Consider the following 21,220-nt stretch of genomic DNA (forward strand, 5'->3'; position numbering starts at 1 on the left):
AAATATTTTTGGAATTAAATGTTTTGGAATTAAAACATTATTTATTTTATTTAGAAATAGAATTATGTGAAGCGCAGCAGGTGCAGTGCCACATAGGACTTATTAGTTGAGGTGGCTCAGCATTAAACAATACAAAATATCCTAAAAAACAATGGTCACACAAATTGCTTTATTATACGTGTCTTGATGTTTGCTGCATATTGTCTTCTACACCAATACTTTACAAATGCCGCTGGTTAATAGTACTGCTACACTTTCATGTACGGGACCCATTAGGAAACATAGGGGGGGGGGGGTATTTATCAATTTTGCCTGTTGACAGTTTCTTTTTACCCTTTTTTTTTCACTTTGGTTTTCGTGCACCAAATTTGTCATTGGTGCAAGTTGTTAGTAATTTTGGCTCAAATGTTGAAATGAGCCATTCACAGCGCCTTTTACACAGAACTTACCACCACAGAGGACGCGTATTTTACCCTGTAGAGCGGCCATTTCGGAGTCCCTCCTGCAGTATATCAGCAAGCGACATGAGTTATTTTCATTTGTGGGGTTTATAGCCACCATGTGAAATGGATTTTATTTTCAACTTGGGTATTTTTCTTTTTTTTTTGTTACTTTGGTGCAGTGGTCTTCAACCTGCGGACCTCCAGATGTTGCAAAACTACAATTCCCAGTATGCCCGGACAGCCAACGGCTGTCCGGGCATGCTGGGAGTTGTAGTTTTGCAACATCTGGAGGTCCGCAGGTTGGAGACCACTGCTTTAGTGCTTACCATTCCTGAACCTGTGCGGCCATGTCCAATGCTGGCTCAACGGAGGGTGAAGGTTCCTCAGAGACAACTATGTCGCAGGATAGTATTGAGCAGCCCTGGAGGCGTTGCTGCTTTCACCCCAAATTTTTATTTAATGTATTTTGACGCCTTTACATTTTCTGACATTGCTAAGTGTGTTTTCCATGTACAAAATTTCTTGGCGTCGATTTGCGCCAACAAAAACGGGATTTGGGCCAAAATTGCGCCAAAGATCGATTGGCGCAAATGATGAATTAATGACTAAAGTTAAAATCACACACAGGACCGTGTGATTTTGAGAAAGTTGTAAAAATGACAGTGGAGAAGATGTGCCAAACTTTGGCGCAAAAAGACACTGCGCCAAAGTATTGCGCCAAAGTTACATAAAAAAAAACCACATAAATCCTTTGATAAATACCCCCCCCCCCCCCCCCACAATCCTTGTATGTCAGGACCTTTCTTTTAGTTATAGTGAAGTGTTATAATACATGACTTTTTTTTATATGCCGAGGCCACCTGCAAGTTGTGACGGCTCCATTCTTCATGGCAAAAGTAAATGAAAGTTTTGCCCTTCACCAGACATGAACGACTAATTTGTTCATTCTATTTTGCAGTATTTCAGATATACGCTTATTTGTTTCTTCTCAGTGGAAAGCTCTGACAAGAATATTGGATAGCATACAGTAATTGTATAGTCAGCAAATAATATTTGCTTGTATTTCATTTTATTACTCTGGGCATTGTGAAAAAAACAAACAACAAACAACTCTTGATACAAAAACTAGTGTCAGCAAGCAGGTGGGCGACTTTTGACAGACATTTATTATAATTCTATATACTGCATGCATGGCGATACCTGCAGCTCAGCACATGAACAAATGCATTTCTGACTATCATATGAAAGCTCCTGAGCTTCAATGCAAAATCTGAATACAAAATACAATGTGGCCATAATGATATTAAAGGGGTTATCCAGCTGCTAAAACGTATCCTCTATTCAAGTGTCTGATCGTGGAGGGTCCGTCTACTGAAACCCCCCGCTCCAGCCTATACCCTCTGGAACGAACCGGTCTCGCCAGTGACAGCACGCTAGCCCGCCATTCACTAACTGAGGCGACAATCACCACATTCATTGTACGCAGAGTGAATGCAGTAACTGTACGAAGAGTCCAGCACTCAGAATGTCTTTAAAGGGATACTCCAGTGGAAAACTATTTTAGATTTTTTTTAAATTCAACTGGTGCCAGAAAAATAAACAGATTTCTAAATGACTTCTATTAAAAAATCTTAATCCTTCCAGTATTTATCGTTTGCTGTATGCTCCACAGGAAGGTATTTTCTTTTTGAATTCCTTTTCAATCTGACCACAGTGCTCTCTGCTGACACCTCTGTCCATGTCAGGAACTGTCCAGAGAAGGAAAGGTTTGTTATGGGGATTTTCTCCTACTCTAAACAGTTCCTGACACAAACAGAGGTGTCAGCAGAGAGCACTGTAGTCAGACTGAAAAGGAATTTAAAAAGAAAAGAACTTCCTCGTATACAGCAGCTGATAAGTACTGGAAGGATTAAGATTTGTAAATAGAAGTAATTTAGAAATCTGTTTAACTTTCTGGCACCAGTTGATTTGAAAAAAATTGTTTGCCACCTGAGTACCCCTTTAATGCTTTTTTTCAGCTATACAGACAATAGCCTAGAATGCTGCATGCGTTACGGCTCCATCTGATCCTTTAGCAACAACTATTAAAAGCTCTGGTGGAGCCATTACATGTGTCTGTATAGCTGAATTAAAGCATCAAAAACATTGACAAATGCCAGGCTCTCTTTACAGTTAACATTTCCTTTATTTGACATCTTAAAGGGGTACTCCACTGGAAAACATTATATTTTTAAAATCAACTGGTGCCAGAAAGTTAAACAGATTTGTAAATGACTTCTATTTAAAAATCTTAACCCTTCCAGTACTTATCAGCTGCTGTATGTTCCAGAGGAAGTTCTTTTCTTTTTGAATTTCCTTTCTGTCTGACCACAGTGCTCTCTGCTGACACCTCTGTCCATGTCAGAAACTGTCCAGAGTAGAATCAAATCCTCATAGCATACCTATCCTGCTCTGGACAGTTCCTAAAATGGACTGAGGTGTCAGCAGAGAGCACTTTGGTCAGACAGAAACGAAATTCAAAAAGAAAAGAACTTCCTGTGGAACATACAGCAGCTAATAAGTACTGGAAGGATTAAGATTTTTAAATAGAAGTAATTTACAAATCTGTTTACCTTTCTGGCCAGTTGAACACATGTTTCCCAGGGGAGTATCCCTTTAAATTTGGCCTGGATATGCCTTGTAGTTTTGACTTTTTTTTTTATACATTCTTCTTTGCACATACTATATTAAAGCTGTTAACATAATGTCTGTTGAGTAGATCCTTGATACCTTGTCTTGTTTAAAAACCCACAACACAAAGAACCGTGTTCCCCTATGGAATCCATAGACAATCCGTCAAAACATCTTCCTAATAGCCACTGGACTACAGTTTGAGAATGACTTATTCATTTATATGCAATACTCTCTTTGTTAAAACTTTAAACAATTTCAATAAAAACTATTTGAAAAAAAAAAAAAAAAAATTCCAAGCACTGAATTAAAGTTTCAGAAAATTAATCGGCTTACATACAGCAAATTACACTTGTCATAATTATTCAACACTCAATGATTTTACTGCTTGACTGCAGAAAAAACTCATGTCTATTAACTCAAGAAAAAAAAATAAAAAACAGATGTATTTTATGATTAAATATTTTTCTCTCCCATCCACCTGGCCTTAAAGGGGAACCCCGCTCCTAGACATCTCTCCTGCAGCACCGCTTGTCATCAGCTGCATGGAGCAAAGACCACTCCGTGCTGATAACTCACAATACAGGGGCCATAGTATCGTTACGTGACGACCCCACCCCCTTGTGATGTCACACCCCACCCCCTCAATGCAAGCCTATGGGAGGGGGTATGGCAACCGTCTCACATTTCAGGAGGGTAACCTCCCTTTCTGAAACCTGAGAAAGAGAGGTTGCTGAAACGTTACCTGGTCAGCTGGCTCCCACAGGCTTGTAGAGTCCTGTATCTTGCCCGGAGGCAAAGAGGATTACGGCGAGGAAGATGCCTAATCTGAGGACTGCCTAAACCTTGCACTGGGCTATTATTTCTGTATTGCTGCTGTTGAAGTTTTTATATGATAAATGTGAAGATATTTTAGATAAAAGTATATAGAGGTACGCAATCCTGAGTATGTGTTTTTGTTACAAGTCTGAATATCATTCATAAGGCTAGAATTCCACTGATGTTTTTCATGCAAAATAGCCGGGGAAAAAACGCCCATTTTGCCGCACGTCGTTTTTTCTCTGAAAAAAGTGTCACGGCCAAATGTTAGCTGCAAGTCAATAGTGAACTGCAAAATGCAGATCCACTTGGAGTTTTTCAGATTCAGGTTTTTTTTTGTAATCCTAAGGGCATTTTTCAGCTCTTTTTGGCTCCTTGGCAGTTTTTCCAAAACAACCTCTTGTTCAGACTTTTTTTTCGGGAAAATCTTGGTGTTTTTTCCCCATAGAAGTCTATGGGAGTAAAAAAAAAAAAACACCAAGAAAAAGCCATGTGGGTTTTAACTTTGGCATTTTTGCTGGCGTTTTTTTATTCTTTTTTGGACTATAGCGATCCAAAAAAGTGGTGGAGATACCATTTTTAATAAAATTTCATAGGGTACCATTAAAAAGAAAATAATAAAAAAGATACAGTAGTGATGGAAACATTTTTTTATGTGGGCGGGCAGGGAACCAAAAATGTAGCCAACAATAATCATTTAGAAAGGGGCCATTTAAATGTAAAAATAATATATTTTGTTATAATTGATTTGTTAAACTTTTTATTAATAATGTATTTGAATAATGTGTTAAATAAAGTTTTTTTAAAATATTTTTTCGGTAGTACTATTGGAGAAAATACTGTTCCATGATGGGAGTAGTAGTACATGTACTATTTGACAGATCGCCCCGGCAGTCACTTCTGAAAGACGTTGCGATCCTCCTGTATAATGTATAGATGCAGGCGGACGGCCGATCTTGTATGGTCCCCTGCACTGCCGTATATTTACACCTATTCATATTTCCCGCAGAGAGCTGTGATTGGCCGGATGTTCCAGCCAATCACAACTCTCTGTGGGAAATATGAATTGGTGTATATACATGTCAGTGCAGGGGACCATAGAAGAGCGGCCGGCCGCATCTACACATTATACTGGAGGATCAGAGCAGATGCCAGGAGTGACACTTGCTGCAATCTGTCTCTTAATGCAGGTACTACAGCTCCCAGCATGGAGCAAAGTGTGCTTCTTGTTGGGAGTAGTAGTACTTGCAGTTAAGGACAGATCACAGCAAGTGTCACTCCTGACACCCAATGCGATCGTCCTATCTAATGCAGAGATGCAGAGCGGCTCTCTACAGCGCTCGCATCTCTGCACTGTACTCCGGTGGCAGTATTTCCCACTGAGAGCGGGTATTGGCTGCAACCATCCGGCCAATCCCCACTCTGGGCGGAAAATATGAATGAGTGAGGTGAATTTCTATTCACATCACTGGCAGGCCGGAGTACAGAGCAGAGATGCGAGCGCTGTATAGAACCACTCCGCATCTCTGCTATAGATAGGACGATCGCATCTGGTGTCAGGAGTGACACCCGGGGCGGTCTGTCTATTAGTACAGGTACTACTACTCCCATCATGGAACAGTCTGTTCCATACTGGGAGTAGTAGTACTACCTAAAAAATAGAGAGAATAAAGTTAAACACACACACTTTATTAAACACATTATTAAAGTACATTACTAATAAAAATAAAATAATTTAAAAAATATATATTATTTCTACATTTAAATGGCTCCTTTCTACATTTTTATTATTGTCGACTACATTTTTAGGTCCCTGCCTGTCCACATAAATTGGTTCCTGTTAAAACTTCGTTATAAAAAAAATCTTGTCAAATACATTTTTTCCATCCCTACTGCATCCTTTTTTTTTTTTTTTTTTGTGAAAAAAAAACGCCAAAGGGGCCAAAAATGCATTTTCCACTCAAAGGCAAAAACGACAAAACGCAGGGAAAATCTGTGGCAGTTTTTCTGGCGTTTTTTAAGCCTAAATGGAATCCTAGTCTTACAAGGCAGCGTGCTGTAAACACAGATCATTCTCCCTAAATGTCCAATAAAGATATATATGTATAGGTGTATGTGACAGGGACATAGTGATGTAGGCTGTAGAGGCTGGTCAGAGGTTGTGGCATCACTCACAAACCAGATCCAGCCAAGCCTCCTGAGACAGAAAAGGATGATGTGGGAGGAGCCAGAGAGCTGCTGAGACAACACTACACTGACAATGAAAGGACTACACTTCCTGTCAGGGGTGACTACTTAACTTCCTGTCAGGGGTGAATCACAAAAAAACATGCTGAAGCCAGTACAATTTGTAATAACACTATGTTAGTAAGTTATATGTCTTGGGGTTATAGTCTAATTTAAATCATTTTTTCTGATACCGGAATACCCCTTTAATGCCTGAGCTCTGACCATTATTTAGGTATATTAAGAGAATGTTGTATCTGTTTACAATAAAAAAAAGTAAATAAATGCTGAAGGGATAATGTTTTATTTACAGATGATTCTTGGTTTCCGGGTTAAGCACCATGTTATGGTAAAATAAAATTGAACATATCTGGTTAGTGATTCTGCGTGTTTTATTAGACTGTAGTAAAGCTTGTAAAATATTTAAGAGAAAGGGAATTTTCCGTCTTTGCTTATAGATGGCCTGCAGCCATACTTTACAGAACATGCCCCAGATTAACCAATTACCGTTCTCTCCATGGTAAACTGAGAATTAACGGATTCCTTCATGTTATGCATTTGGGAAGCAATATGCCTGCAGTGTGCAATGTTTAGAAATGGCTCCTCCAAAATATTGCTTAATCTTTAAATCAGTGTTTCCCAACCAGTGTTCCACCACCTGTTGCAAAACTACAACTACCAGCCAAAGGCTGTCCGGGCATGCTGGGGGTTGTAGTTTTGCAACAGCTGGAGGCACACTGGTTAGGAAACACTACCTTATATTGTCTGGAGAGGTCAGCCTTGGGTTGAAATTTTAATTTCTGTTAAATATTAGGCAATAGCATTTAATGTAATGTCCATTATAACATTGCAAATTCTCAATTTATACAGGTTAATGCCCACTCCTAGTAAAGGGTGCCATGAAAGCACAAATCTATGTAGTTATAGCTGGCAGATAGATAAAGCATTTTTGCATTACTGCAGCTGCCAGCTCAATAGTGGCAGGATTTTATTTTATTTTATTTGTTTATATATTTATTTCCTTAGATAAAAATGGAGCTAGATCCTAAAGAGCGGAGACATATAACTAAACATTTTACATTTCTCCTATTTATGTTTCAGTGAAAATTCCATTCAATATGTTTTTTCAATACTATGTTCATTTGAGATCCAAAACTCTGTGTCTATTTTCCTTACGTTTCCAATACTTTTTTACATACAGCATACTTAATCTGTCAGGATTTATTCCCCACCAAACACCCACCCCTGGAGAGGAAAGGAGATAAAGGGAGGAGGAGCCAAAAGACCATTACCTATTTCCTGGTCGTCCTACGGCGGCACACCATGGGTTAACCTTCCTTCTAACCTAAGAACAGAAGACATATTAAGCAGTATGCTAATGCAGAAACAAGGTAATTAGACATAATTAGTAAATAATTAGACAACTCCTAGCTAGGATAGGGTACAAAAGACCCCACAAACCAGGGAACACTTGTATTTAATTTTCTTCTGAGAAGACAGAAGATTCCTACAGAAGCATGGGCCCCAAACCCTCAGGCTTCTGGAGTCCCTAGGGTGAATTGGGGTCGTGTACTATTACTTATTAAAGACTATTACTTAGTAAAGACTGGTTTCGGAAAGGCTGGTTGAAACCAGAAAAGCATACTGATCCTGGTTCAAGGTTACGCACCACCTACAGACTATCCCCAGCGGCCTATGAAAATCCACCCAAGGTGGACTTAGCGGCAGTCCGTTTAACAAAAAAAGCAATTTTTCCGTCCGAGGAATCCACCTTGCTGTCAGATCCGATGGAAAGAAAGGCAGATTTACTATGCAAAAAATTGTATGGATCAGCGGCCGCAGCAGCCAAAGTAGCGGCGTCTTCACTGCCTGTCACCAGGGCCCTGCAAATCTGGGTGTCAGATCTGGCTCGGGATATTAAGGATGGTGTTTCCCGAAAAGACCTCCTGAAGAACTTCCCGCTGATAAAATCTGGAATTTCTATGTGACGCCCCACTAGACGTCATGAAGTTCTCTTCTAGAACCTTAGCATTATCCAACGCGACTAGAAGAGCGTTGTGGATCAAGAACTGGGGGGAAGACATATCTTCCAAAAGCAGTTTCATGAAGCTCCCATTTCACCCCTCCTCTTTATTTGGTCCCCAATTAAAGGGCATACTGAAGTCCCTAAGGAAAGATAAAGGTGAATACTTTCCATATGAAGAGAAAAGATCTGGTAAATATAGGAACCCAGTCAGAAGGAGTCGATACTCGAGTCCGTTCAGAAGAAGATGGAATTTTCGCCAAACTGGTGCAAGACGTCAATACCCTAAGAAACAGGAATCCGCAGCTTCGAGGAAGAAGCCATTTCTGTGGAAAGACAAGGACCAATGATTCCAGGATACAACTTCACCCAGTGGGAGGCAGGCTTCAAGCCTTTGCGAATACCTGGTCCCAAACCTCCTCAGATGCCTGGGTGTCAGATACAGTGGCAAACGGATATTCCCTAGAACTTTGATCAATCCCTCCAGACAGATTTATGATAAATCAAGCCTCTGCAGTAGTCTCGGATCTAATCCATCAATTTCTTCTCAAAAAAGCGTTAGAACAAGTTCCAGTAGGAGAGGAAAGAACAGGGTTCACCTCCCCCATCTTTGCGATACCAAGATCCAGTGGCGACTGGAGATTAGTCATAGACTTGTTGGATCTCAACAAATTCTTTGTGAAGAAGCGATTCAAAATGGAGTCGATAAAGTCCGCAGTCCTAGATATCCAAGAAGGGGATTATACGGCATCACTGGACCTCCAGAATCCGTATCTGCATATCCCGGCCCGACCATCTCACCGGAGGTTTCTTCGCATAGCAGTGAAGAGTCATGGTCACATCCGGCATCTTCAGTTTACTTGTATTCCCTTTGGGATAACCTCAGCACCCAGGGTTTCCACGAAAGTAGTTGTAGTTCTAGTAGCCCATCTCAGACTACTGGGCAGTCATGTGACAGCGTACCTGGACGACTGGCTTATCAAAGCCCGGTCAAAACAACTCCTCATCAGTCATCTCCAAGTAACAATGGAAGTCCTGAACAACCATGGTTTTCTCATAAACCACAACAAGTCACACTTAACACCCACACAAAGGATTACCTTTCTGGGATTTATAGTGGACTCCAGCCAGATGAGATTGTTTTTATCGAAAGAGAGGTCGATCAACATCTTCCAGAATCTTCAAACTCTATTGAGTCTCTGGTCATGCACGATTCGACATGCCATGAAGATGCTGGGACTATTAACATCATCAATAGATGCAGTATTGTGGGCGAAATCTCACATCAGGAGTCTCCAATCACACATCCTGTCCAGATGGGACAAGTCTCAATCGTCCCTGGATTCCACTATTCATCTTCCGAGGAAACTCAAGAAAGATCTTCTGTGGGGGCTGAATCCTCTCCGTTTCCTCCAGGGCAAAAGTCTGATATGTCCCCAACCGATAGTCCTCACTACGGTGCCTCTGCTTACGGTTGGGGTGCCCATGTCAGAAGTCTGTGGGTGCAAAAAGTCTGGAAGAAGAAAGAAGCAGCGAAATCTTCCAATTTCAAGGAGATGAAAGCGATCTTCTTAGCACTGAAACACTTCAGAGGGACTCTGAAAAGTCACCATGTACAGGTTCAGTCGGACAACCTTCCAGCTGTTTTTTATATAAACAAACAAGGCGGCACCAGGAGCAATGAGCTTCAAAAGCTATGTGCACGAATGATGAAATGGGCAGAGAAGAATCTTCTCTCCATCTCAGCGGTACAAATAAGAGGGATATAGAATTCCAGGGCCGATTGGCTGAGCAGAAGGAATATCTTGCCGGGAAAATGGGGACTCAACCCGAAAATTTTCAGAATGCTGGTGAAAAAATGGGGACTGCCGATGATGGATGTCTTTGCCTCTCAAGAGAACAGGAAAATGCTGCAGTTCTGCTCTCTCTCGAGCGGGACACCCCTTCGCAGTAGACGGTCTGTCGATACCTTCATTTACGCCTTCCCCCTTCTTCCATTAATCCCTCGGATGCTCAGGAAAATCCTCGACGAGCAAGTCCATGCTATAGTGATCATGCCCTTCTGGCTACAACGGGCATGGTTTCAACTCGCGTGGGAAACATCGAAAGGAGACTTCTTCAAGCTCCCCCCAATAGAAGATCTCCTGCTTCAAGGAGGCCTCCTTCACCCTGACCCAGGCAGCCTGAACCTGACGGCATGGACCTAAACCAGGAATTGGTCCTACCAGCCTTGTTGGAGGAAGATGGTAAAGAACTACACCTCTTAGATGTAAGAAGAGCGGTTCTGACATTCCTAGAGAGGACCACATAGTTTAGAACATCGGAAGCCTTCTTCATCCTATTCCAAGGGGCTAAGAAAGGGAAGAAAGCTAGTAAAGCCTCTTTGGCCAGATGGGTCAGAGACACGATTCGGTGTTGCCACGAGTTGGAAGGTTCAACGTCGCCTCTTTGTCTAAGAGCTCACTCAACACGCTCAACAGCAGCCTCCTGGGCGGAAAAGTTCCACTTTCAGTTAGACCAAATTTGCCAGGCGGCAACCTGGGCGTCACCAACAACCTTTATGAAGCATTATCGTCTGGACATCTCTGCCACTGAGGGGTCAGCTTTTGGTGCAAGTGTGATTCAAGGAGCTAGTAGCATTTAGTTCCCCCCCCCCCCCCCCCTTTATCTTTTTGTTACCTGGACTGCTTTACAAGTCCCATGGTGTGCCGCCGTAGGACGACCAGGAAGTGGGAAATTTGTTCCTTACCTGAAATTTCCTTTTCCTGGAGTCCATAGGCAGCACAACTTTATCCCTCCCTAAATAAATTCTCTTATTGCTGCATACTATACAAGTGTTCCCTGGTTTGTGGGGTCTTTTGTACCCTATCCTAGCTAGGAGTTGTCTAATTATTTACTAATTATGTCTAATTACCTTGTTTCTGTATTAGCATACTGCTTAATATGTCTTCTGTTCTTGGGTTAGAAGGAAAGTTAACCCATGGTGTGCCGCCTATGGACTCCAGGAAAAGGAAATTTCAGGTAAGGAACAAATTTCCCACATTTCTCTACCCACCATCCGTCTATTTCACTGTCCCCAAATAGTTTCATATTGCCGCTCCTGTCATTGGTTTCCTCTAGCTAACCAAAACTTGAATGTTCAAATTTTTGCACCAGTTTTAACCACTCCTTTACATTTTAGGTTTTATCAGAAAGTATCAGAATGCATAGTTTTAAATGGAATCTGTCTCCACATTTATAGTGCCTTATTTAAGTATGAGTAATAATTACTAATAGATTGCCGGAGGCAATCCAATAAAGGCCCTGGGGGTCCCAACCAAAAATGCTATATACAGGACTTTAATGTGCGGGTCCAAAATTATAATGGTGAATGAAGGAAAAAACACGCATTTAAAAACGCTATGTGCTCCTAACTGATGTAATTAGGCTTATTGGGCTCAACCAGCTCCATGATTGTTTATAGTTAGTAGGAGATACAATTGTGTTTTAGCATCTCAGAACTACTGATTGTCAGGGCACATAGCAGTTAAAACCATAACACTGCCCCCCTCAACGTTTCGCCACCAATTTTTCCTTCTCTTTTTTCACCATTATAAGTTTGGACCCGCACATTAAAGTCCTGTATATAGCATTTTTGGTTGGGACCCCCAGGGCCTTTATTGGATTGCCTCCGGCAATCTATTACGGTAGTAATTATTGTGCATTTTGCCCTCCAACCAACAGTCTCGTTTATTTTTGGATTATTATTATTTAAGTATGAGGACCCATTTACACGGTGGAATTTCAGAGCAGCACCCTTTCACTCTTCAATTTGATTCCGCTGCACCGTGCACATGGCAGAACTGAAACGCTGGACTCCACATGTTCATTCTTTCAGCAGAATCCATTTGGAAATTAATTGTCATCTATGGATTGGTCCTAGCACCTGCTTGTTCATCTTGCACCTGCTGCCCATGGAATGTCCACCTGGAATGGTCTTAGAATCAGAACATCCATCCTGCATGCTGAGCCTAGTGCACGAGTGCTTTATATTTATGTTCAGCCGCCACAGCTCTGTCTACCATTTATAGGAAGAATGCTGTCAATCATTGATAGGTGGGTGGGGAGAGTGCACTTGGCTTGGGGTGTGGGACATAAATGCTAATTTTATAAGAATGGCTGTGTAAGAAGATGTAAGTTATATATCGCCAGAGTCAGAGTCACTAGTTTATTTTGCTTTAAGGGTTGGGTCACACCTAGCGTCTACGCAGCGTATTTCACACTGCTCAGTGGAAAACATTGTATTTTCTCCTATAATCAGAGACACAGGACTACTTGTGGCAGACCTGTGTGTGTGGTAAGGTTTTGAGGCACGTCTCCAAACCTCACTGCGCACACGGGGCTGCTGTCAGGTAGCCCTATTTGCCTGCTTATAGGATAATACGCAGTGTATTTCCCACTGTACTGCGTATACACTGTACCCCTACCCCTAATGATAACCTTCTGGCTGCCTAAAGCTGCTTCTAGAAAGCACATAGGAGGTTACTGCATACATTTGTTATACTGATTTCCAAGTAAGGATAGGGTCACATGTAGCACATGTGCAGCATATTTGATGCTGCGGATGCACTACTTACCAAACCTAGAGTGAGCCTCCTGCTGAGCCTGTGGTGCGTCTGCTTTGTCTGCTCATAGCAGCAATCCACCATGGGCATGCACAGCGTACTCAGACACCGCGGCCGCTCTCTGCCTAGCTCAGGAAGCAGGGGAAGCAACTGCGATGTCTGTGAGTATACTGAGCATGCACGCTGCTACTCGAGCAGACAAAGCAGGACACACGGGCCCAGCAGGAGGCACACTCTAGGGATGGTCAGTAGTGCATCCGCGGCGTCAAATACGCTGTGGATGCTCTACGTGTGACCCTAAAAGGGTGTTTGTACACATAGTGGTACTGGCCACGGCTGGTGTGTGCAGCTCTTTAATGCAAATAGTAGTGGGACTTGCCCCTTTAGGCTAAGTTCATAAGTGTACTTTTGGTTTGTAACCGTAAAAAAATTTCCAGCTCCAGGAAAAAAAATTGGTACAGTTAGCACAGGGTAACAGAGTAACCTTAATAGTAAAAAAAAAAAAAATATATATATATATATATACTACAAAAAATTATACTTACCTCCTCTGGTCCCCCACAGCTGCCAGTCTGATGCTCTTGCTCATCACTACTGCTTCATGCACTTCTGGATGCAGCTTAAGGCTATATTCACACTATGGAAAGTCTGCATGGAGAATCTCCGTGTGGACAGTCCGCAAACTGCGGGCAGTCCATAAACATGCCTGCGCTAGGACAGCACAGGAATGCACCATCTCATAGATGGCTATTCATTTCGTGCCTAGTCTGCAGAAAGAATGAACATATTCATTCTTTCTGCGGACACGGAAATGGCACGGAAATTCCGCTGTGTGCACAGTGCAGCAGAATCACCTTGAATTCAACAGAACTCCCCTGCAGCAGAATCTCTGTGCCAAATTCCAGTGCAGAATCCGGCAAGGAAATTCCGACATATGAACATGGCCTTACCCACCTCAGCCACAGATGGGCTAAGCACACAGTTCATGTGGGGAGTATAATTTTGCTTTTCATTTTTATGTCCCCATGTGCCAACTGTACATATTGTTTTCTAGATGAAAACAACCCCCTTCATGATTTTTCTTCCTGCTGGATCCACTTTTGGCTTTGGCTCAAAAAACTGAACTAAAAACAATAATAATAATAATACAGGGATGTGGAAATCCTATCGCCCGATGCCCGGGATATGTAGTTCCGGGCGCCAGGCAGGTGAATTTTTCATAGATTTAGCCCTGCATCGGGCAAGCAGGGCCGGACTGACTTCCTTTTTTATTTTTTATAATGCCGGTGTCAAGTGCAGGAGCGGACGCAGACTTGCATGGGACACAAGTCTGCACCTCACACCGGCGCTTAGGGTGTATGGAGCGGGGTCGCCGCTAATAGCCCAGCATGCGACCATCGCCGTAACGGCTATTAACCCTTTAGATCACCGATGTCAAAGTTGACAGCGATGTCTAAAGGGATCTTATAACCATCCCTGGGGGTCTAGTGGGGTGGATCATTGATTCCTCCTAATAAAGTGTATTTAAAAAAAAAGTTTAATAAAAGCTTTGAAAAACATTAACACCTTCCATACCATTTGGCATGTGCATAATTGTCTATTAAAAAATAACTATTAAAAAATAACATTTTATATCCGTCAATGGCGTTAACGTTAAAAAAAAATCACAGAATTGCGTTTTTTATGTTTATAAAATCATATCCCAGAAAAAAATGAAGTAAAAAGTGTTCAAAAAGTCAGATCAATACCAAAATGGTACCAATACATACAGCAGATTATGGACCAAAAAACGAGCCCAGTATATGGAAAAATAAAAATGTTATAGGGGTCAGGAATTATTATTATTTTTTAAGTAAAAAAAAAAATTATATTTGGTATTGGTGTAATCAGGCTGACCTACAGTATTAAAATAGTGTGTAAGTTTGACCACAAGGAGAATGGCGTTAAAAAAAGAACCCCCCCCCAAATTTGCATTTTTTTTTCAATTTTACCTCACAAATAATTATTTTTTTTCCAAGCATGAAGTGTGGAAAAATGAAAGGTGTCATTACAAAGTATAATTGGTCCCGCAAAAAAACAGGCTCATATAAGTCTGTAAATGGAAAAATAAGAGTTATGGCTATTAAAAAATAAGGTGAAAAAAATGAAAGTGCAGAAACTAATAAAGACCTTATTTGCATACTATTTTGGTTGAAATTATTTGCCCACCAGGACAAATGGATTTTCATGAGGGACAAGTAGATTGTGCTCCGCTTTAGTTACTTGGACAAGTAATTTTATTTTTTTTTAGATTTCTACACCCCTTTAATAATAATAATGATGATAATAATAATAATAATAAAATTCCTCAGTATATAAATTATGTTTAGTTGGTCTGCATGCTAAACTCTGCATCTGCCCAGTCTTTGGAATTATACTAAATATACAGTGACGCAGACTGTAGATCACTGCTGCTTTTTGCAGTGCCATGTATTTGTCCTAACTTGATATTTTGGCATTGATATAAAGTACAGTTTATCGCAATGAGAGATTTACATATTACAGATTATTTGCCAGATTTCAGATCACTGCTGTATTATTAAGAAAAATGTCAGATGACATTTCTATAGTCACACTGATATTTAAACCAGTGCCTCATTTCTGGATTATTTATTTATTTATTTATTTTTGTATCAAATTTTGTGACAAATTTTGTTGCATGCAGCCTCATTAGTTTTAGAGATTTTTAAAAGGAACCTGTCAGCACATTGTAGTTTTAGTCATAGAGATTCTTAAGGGGAAACTGATAGCAGGGTCACCCCCACTAACCTGAATATTCAGTGCAGACCATGTTGATCAAACACATTACACATTCAGCACCTGTCTCTATTAACCCCTTAATGACGCAGGGTATTTTCCGTTTTTGCATTTCCATTTCTTCCTCATCACCTTCTAAAAATCATAACTCTTTAAATTTTGCACCTAAAAATCCATATTATGGCTTATTTTTTGCTCCACCAATTCTACCTTTGCTGTAACATTAGTCATTTTACCCAAAAATACACGGCAAAATGGAAAAAAAAATAATTGTGCGACAAAATTTAAGAAAAAAATTTCATTTTGTAACTTTTGGGGGCTTCCGTTTGTACGCAGTGCATTTTTCGGTAAAAATGACACCTTACCTTTATTCTGTAGGTCCATACGATTAAAATGATACCCTACATATTTAGATTTGATTTTGCCGTACTTCTGGAAAAAATCCTAACTACATGCAGGAAAATGTATATGTTTAAAAATGTCATCTTCTGACCCCTATAACTTTTATATTCTTCTGCATATGGGGATGTATGAGGGCTCATTTTTTGCGCCATGATCGGTATCATTTATGTTTTGATTGGACTTTTTGATCGCTTTTTATTAACTTTTTTATGGACTTTGGAATTTTTTTACGTGTACACCATAGACCGTGCGGTTTAATTAACTATATTTTATAGTTCGGACATTTATGCACGAGGCGATACCACATATGTTTATTTTAATTTACACAGTTTTTTTTTTATTGGGAAAAGGGGGGTGATTCTGACTTTTATTATGGAGGGGTTAAAAGATCTTAATTAACACTTTAATAGGGGGCTATAACACTGCACACACTGATCTTCTACACTGATCACTGCCTGGTAATAGCCAGGCATTGATCAGTGTTATCGCTGCTCGACTGCTCCTGCCTGAATCTCAGGCACAGAGCAGTCATTCGGCGATTGGACAGCGAGGAGGCAGGTAGGGACCCTCCAGCTGTCCTGTAAGCTGTCCGGGAAACCGCAATTTCATCGCGGCGGTCCCGAACAGCTCCACTAAGTTAACCGCCACAGTTTACTTCAACTTTAGACGCGGCGATCAACTGAAGGGTTAATACCGGGCATCACCGCGATGGGTGATATCCGGTATTAGCCGTGGGTCCCGGCCGTTGATGGCCGCCGGGACCGACACGATATGATGCGGGGTCAGCGCGTGACATACGTCATGCATACGTCATGTAGCATATGTCATATGACAACATATGCATACATCATGTAGCGTGAAGGGGTTAATAAATAGATGAATGTATCCTAAACTGCAGCACTAATTTTCATCCGGTAAGTGGCATTAGAAACAAGGCCACCTTTTCTATTCCAGTTTTTGGAGGGGGGGCCCTGCTGTCAGTTTTCCTTTAAAGGGAACCTGTGATTGTATTTTATGTATAGTTACTAGCTGAGTACCCGGCACTGCCCGTTTTTTCCTACCTTATCATTGATTGTGGGGGAGGAAAAGCAACAACCTGACCCCATATCCACTCCTCATACTCCGACCTCATATACTGTCCTCATATTTTGTTCTCATATCTCATCCCCATATCCCGTCCCTCTATCCCATCACTATATCCTGTCCTCATATCCCAACCTCGTATACCTTCCTTATATCCCTTCCCCATATCCTGTCCTCATATCCCATCCTCATATCCAGTCCTCATATGCCGTCCCCATAGCTAATCCTCATTTCTAATCCTCATATCCCATCCTCAGGTGGGGCTGAGTTATGGTAAAGATATTTCAAGCTGAAAATAAAAGGGGTGTGGCTTAAAGGGTGGGCGTGTCTTTGTGAGATGGTACATGCCAGCCGGACTGACGCATTCACCAGGAGAAGCAGAGCGGAGCTTGAGGAGTAAGGTAACGGAAGTCCTATATACTTGCATGGGACTTGAAACAAAAACCCCATCCTTTACATTGGGGGGGCAGGTTAGGGGTTAATTTAACTATTATATATTTGCTGTGGGCAAAGGCTGGCTATAAAGATTAGATCAAGGTCAGCTGCTTTTTTTTTTTTTTGGGCAGAATTGCTGACAATCTTGTGGACCTCCTTTATGGCCATGCTGGATTTTAACATGCCTTACGCTCTGCAGTAAATAAGTAGCTGCCAAGACTGGCAAGAGCTTATACAACAACTCCTATTGTGCATTTATTGTGTAGTTATGTATCATAACATGTAACAATTTCACAAAATCATAACAACAACAATAACCATTACTGTATCATTACCATCGTCCATAAGATTTTCCTGTTACTACTTCCATTGTACTAGTATTCTGTGCTGCATTATTCAGTCACTCAACAATGTAATATAATATGACTTGTTGTTTATTTATTACTAGACTAAAAGCTCTCGAGAGACGTAAAAGAAACAGAATCATTCACCCGAACTGAACCTCAACCTGCGACCCTCAGCTTCAAGAACACATCAAGGAATCAGAATAATGAAGATCCAAGTGTCCTTTTTTCTTTATTTTGTGAAATTGTTTAAGGCAAATCCAGTGTTCTTTTTAGGGTAGGTTCACACGGTCGTAACTCTTCACTTTACCCTAAAAGTTCGCAATAGTGGAAGATTTGCAATTACGGACGGATCTGTTGAAGTGAATGGTAGCGTTACCCACTGTGAGTTACAAACGTGTGAACATACCCTTAGGCTTGGTTAGCATGCTGCAATTTTTATAGCATTTTAAAGGTCAGGACAAAAACACAACAACAATTGAGTATAACTCAATATAAACAATTGTTAGTACTTATTCACTCATAACAAGTTGCACTTTTTAAGAAAGGTCTATGTTTTATTGTCCATATGTAGCAAAGCTCAGCACGTGTCAGAAAGGTCCTCATTGTTAGGGCTGCCATGTTTATAAAGAGCCACCATGTCAGATCATACTTGAGGGGGTAGGGTAGAGATTTCAAGTTGTGCCTGGAATAGTTCTCTAGATATGTTTTTCAGATATACACTGCTCCAAAAAAATAAAGGGAACACTAAGATAACACATCCTAGATCTGAATGAATGAACTAATCGTATGAAATACTTTCGTCTTTACATAGTTGAATGTGCTGACAACAAAATCACATAAAAATGATACATTGAAATCAAATTTATCAACCCATGGAGGTCTGGATATGGAGTCACACTCAAAATCAAAGTAGAAAACCACACTACAGGCTGATCCAACTTTGATGTAATGTCCTTAAAACAAGTCAAAATGAGGCTCAGTAGTGTGTGTGGCCTCCACGTGCCCATATGACCTCCCTACAATGCCTGGGCATGCTCCTGATGAGGAGGCGGATGGTCTCCTGAGGGATGTCCTCCCAGACCTGGACTAAAGCATCCTCCAACTCCTGAGACAAATTGTCCCAGATGTGCTCAATCGGATTCAGGTCTGGGGAACGGACGGGCCAGTCCATAGCATCAATGGCTTCCTTTTGCACGAACTGCTGACACACTCCAGCCACATGAGGTCTAGCATTGTCTTGCATTAAGTGGAGCCCAGGGCCAACCGCACCAGCATATGGTCTCACAAAGGGGTCTGAGGATCTCATCTCGTTATGTAATGGCAGTCAGGCTACCTCTGGCAAGCGCATGTAGGGCTGTGCGGCCTCCCAAAGAAATGCCACCCCACACCATTACTGAACCACCGCCAAACCGGTCATGCTGGAGGATGTTGCAGGCAGTAGAACGTTCTCCACGGCATCTCCAGACTCACGTCTGTCACATGTGCTCAGTGTGAACCTGCTTAGTTTCATCTGTGAAGAACACAGGGTGCCAATGGTGAATTAACCAATCTTGGTTTTCTCTGGCAAATGCCAAACATCCTGCTAGGTTTTGGACTGTAAGCACAACCCCCACCTGTGGACATTGGGCCCTCATGACCATTTGAGTGGACACATGCACATTTGTGGTCTGCTGGAGGTCATTTTGCAGGGCTCTGGCAGTGCTCCTCCTTGCACAAAGGCGGAGGTAGCAGTCCTGCTGCTGGGTTGTTTCTCTCCTACGGCCTCCTCCACATCTCCTGATGTACTGGCCTCTCTCCTGGTAGCGCCTCTAACACCACTAAGTGTTCCCATAATTTTTTTGAGCAGTGTATAAAGAATACATAGAAAACTCACCATTAAAGGGGTGCACCTTTGGATAGGGGATAGGATGTCTAGTACCCGTTTAAATAGAAGTCTTTGACTCTTCCTCTCCTTTTTCAGTGATTTCTTAGTTCTATCTATTTCTGGATGGCAGGCCAGTATGCCTGTCATTCCTGCTTTATCACTGAACCTTTGTGGCGCATAACTAAGCACATAAGCTGTTCCGGAGTCTTGGAAGCCAGGCGACAACCCCTGTAGGAGCCGTAATGACAGTCGTTCTAGTTGTCACCCAGCATTCCCACAAACTGATATATTTGAAGAGTCACTGCATAGATGTTTAAACATCTTGGCAGCAGAGGACACATCAATGACTTATTTACCAAAGATTTATATATATATATATATATATATATATATATATATATTATTATTATTATCATTTTTTTCTGTATTATTTTAGAGCTGGTGCTCCATGCTCATAAATGCATTTCAGTCACTTGTTAATGTAAATGACTTGTCATATTTACAGAACAGTACGTCTTCATGACAGATTCATCTCAGTTATGTCTCTATCATTTCATTAAAGCTTTTTCTTTCATATACAATGTTCATAGGTGATGTCTGCCCCTATGAGTTTTCTAGGTATAGTTGCTGCACAGCGATATTGCTGCAAATTGATATGACTGTCCTTACTGCTTTGACATCAAAGTTTCACCAAAGACACCAATCATATAATCAGCTTAAAAGGGATCCGGTAAGATGGACAACACTTTATAAAGTAGGTGCCATTGAGCCCTCTGTATAAGTAGATTATGTGATATGTTATATAATCGTTTCTCTAAATGCACTAGTCCCTGTGACAATTATCCTGTGACGAGTGTTTGAAAACATTCATCCCTCTAATACAGTGTTTCCCAACCAGGGTGCCTCCGGCAGTTGCAAAACTACAACTACCAGCATGTCCGGGCATGCTGGAAGTTGTTGTTTTGCAATAGCTGGGGGCACCCTGGTTGGGAAACGCTACATTAAAGGTTGTCACTTTTATTATAAGTAGATTTTGACCTACTAAATCCAAAGTGCAAAACAATGGCAGGCATTTATCAACCGATTTACCCAAGTTTTTTCGCATAAAATTGTCGCCAAAAATTCGCAACTGTGCCACCGTCTTTTTTTCGTTTGACAATCTGCCACGAGAGCGTGAAAAACATTTTTTCTCAAATCGGCTTACATAAGTGTTTTTACAATTTTGACTTGCCAAAGTCAGAAATTTATCAACCGCGACATTCGCAAAAAAAGTCGCTAAGGCTTTAAAAACCTACTAAATATACTCCAGCCAAACCTTGGCTTAAAGGGGTATTCCAGGAAAAAACTTTTTTTTATATATCAACTGGTTCCAGAAAGTTAAACAGATTTGTAAATTACTTCTATTAAAAAATCTTAATCCTTTCAGTACTTATTGTCACGATGCCGGCTGGCAGGTAGTGGATCCTCTGTGCCAGAGAGGGATTGGCGTGGACCGTGCTAGTGGATCG

General features: G+C 41.2%; 1 protein-coding gene across 2 annotated transcripts in view; it reads left to right on the top strand.

Annotated features, from left to right (window-relative positions):
* The window catches only part of CTPS2 (CTP synthase 2), a 358,316-nt gene extending 338,220 nt beyond the window's left edge, over positions 1-20,096 (top strand). For both annotated transcript variants that reach the window (XM_056559224.1, XM_056559228.1), the window contains one exon: positions 17,950-20,096. The gene's annotated coding sequence lies outside the window, so the exon portion shown is untranslated. The remainder of the gene's footprint in view (positions 1-17,949) is intronic.
* The last annotated feature ends 1,124 nt before the right edge of the window (positions 20,097-21,220 follow it).

Source organism: Hyla sarda, chromosome 2 (genome assembly GCF_029499605.1).
Source record: "Hyla sarda isolate aHylSar1 chromosome 2, aHylSar1.hap1, whole genome shotgun sequence".
Lineage (NCBI taxonomy): Eukaryota > Metazoa > Chordata > Amphibia > Anura > Hylidae > Hyla > Hyla sarda.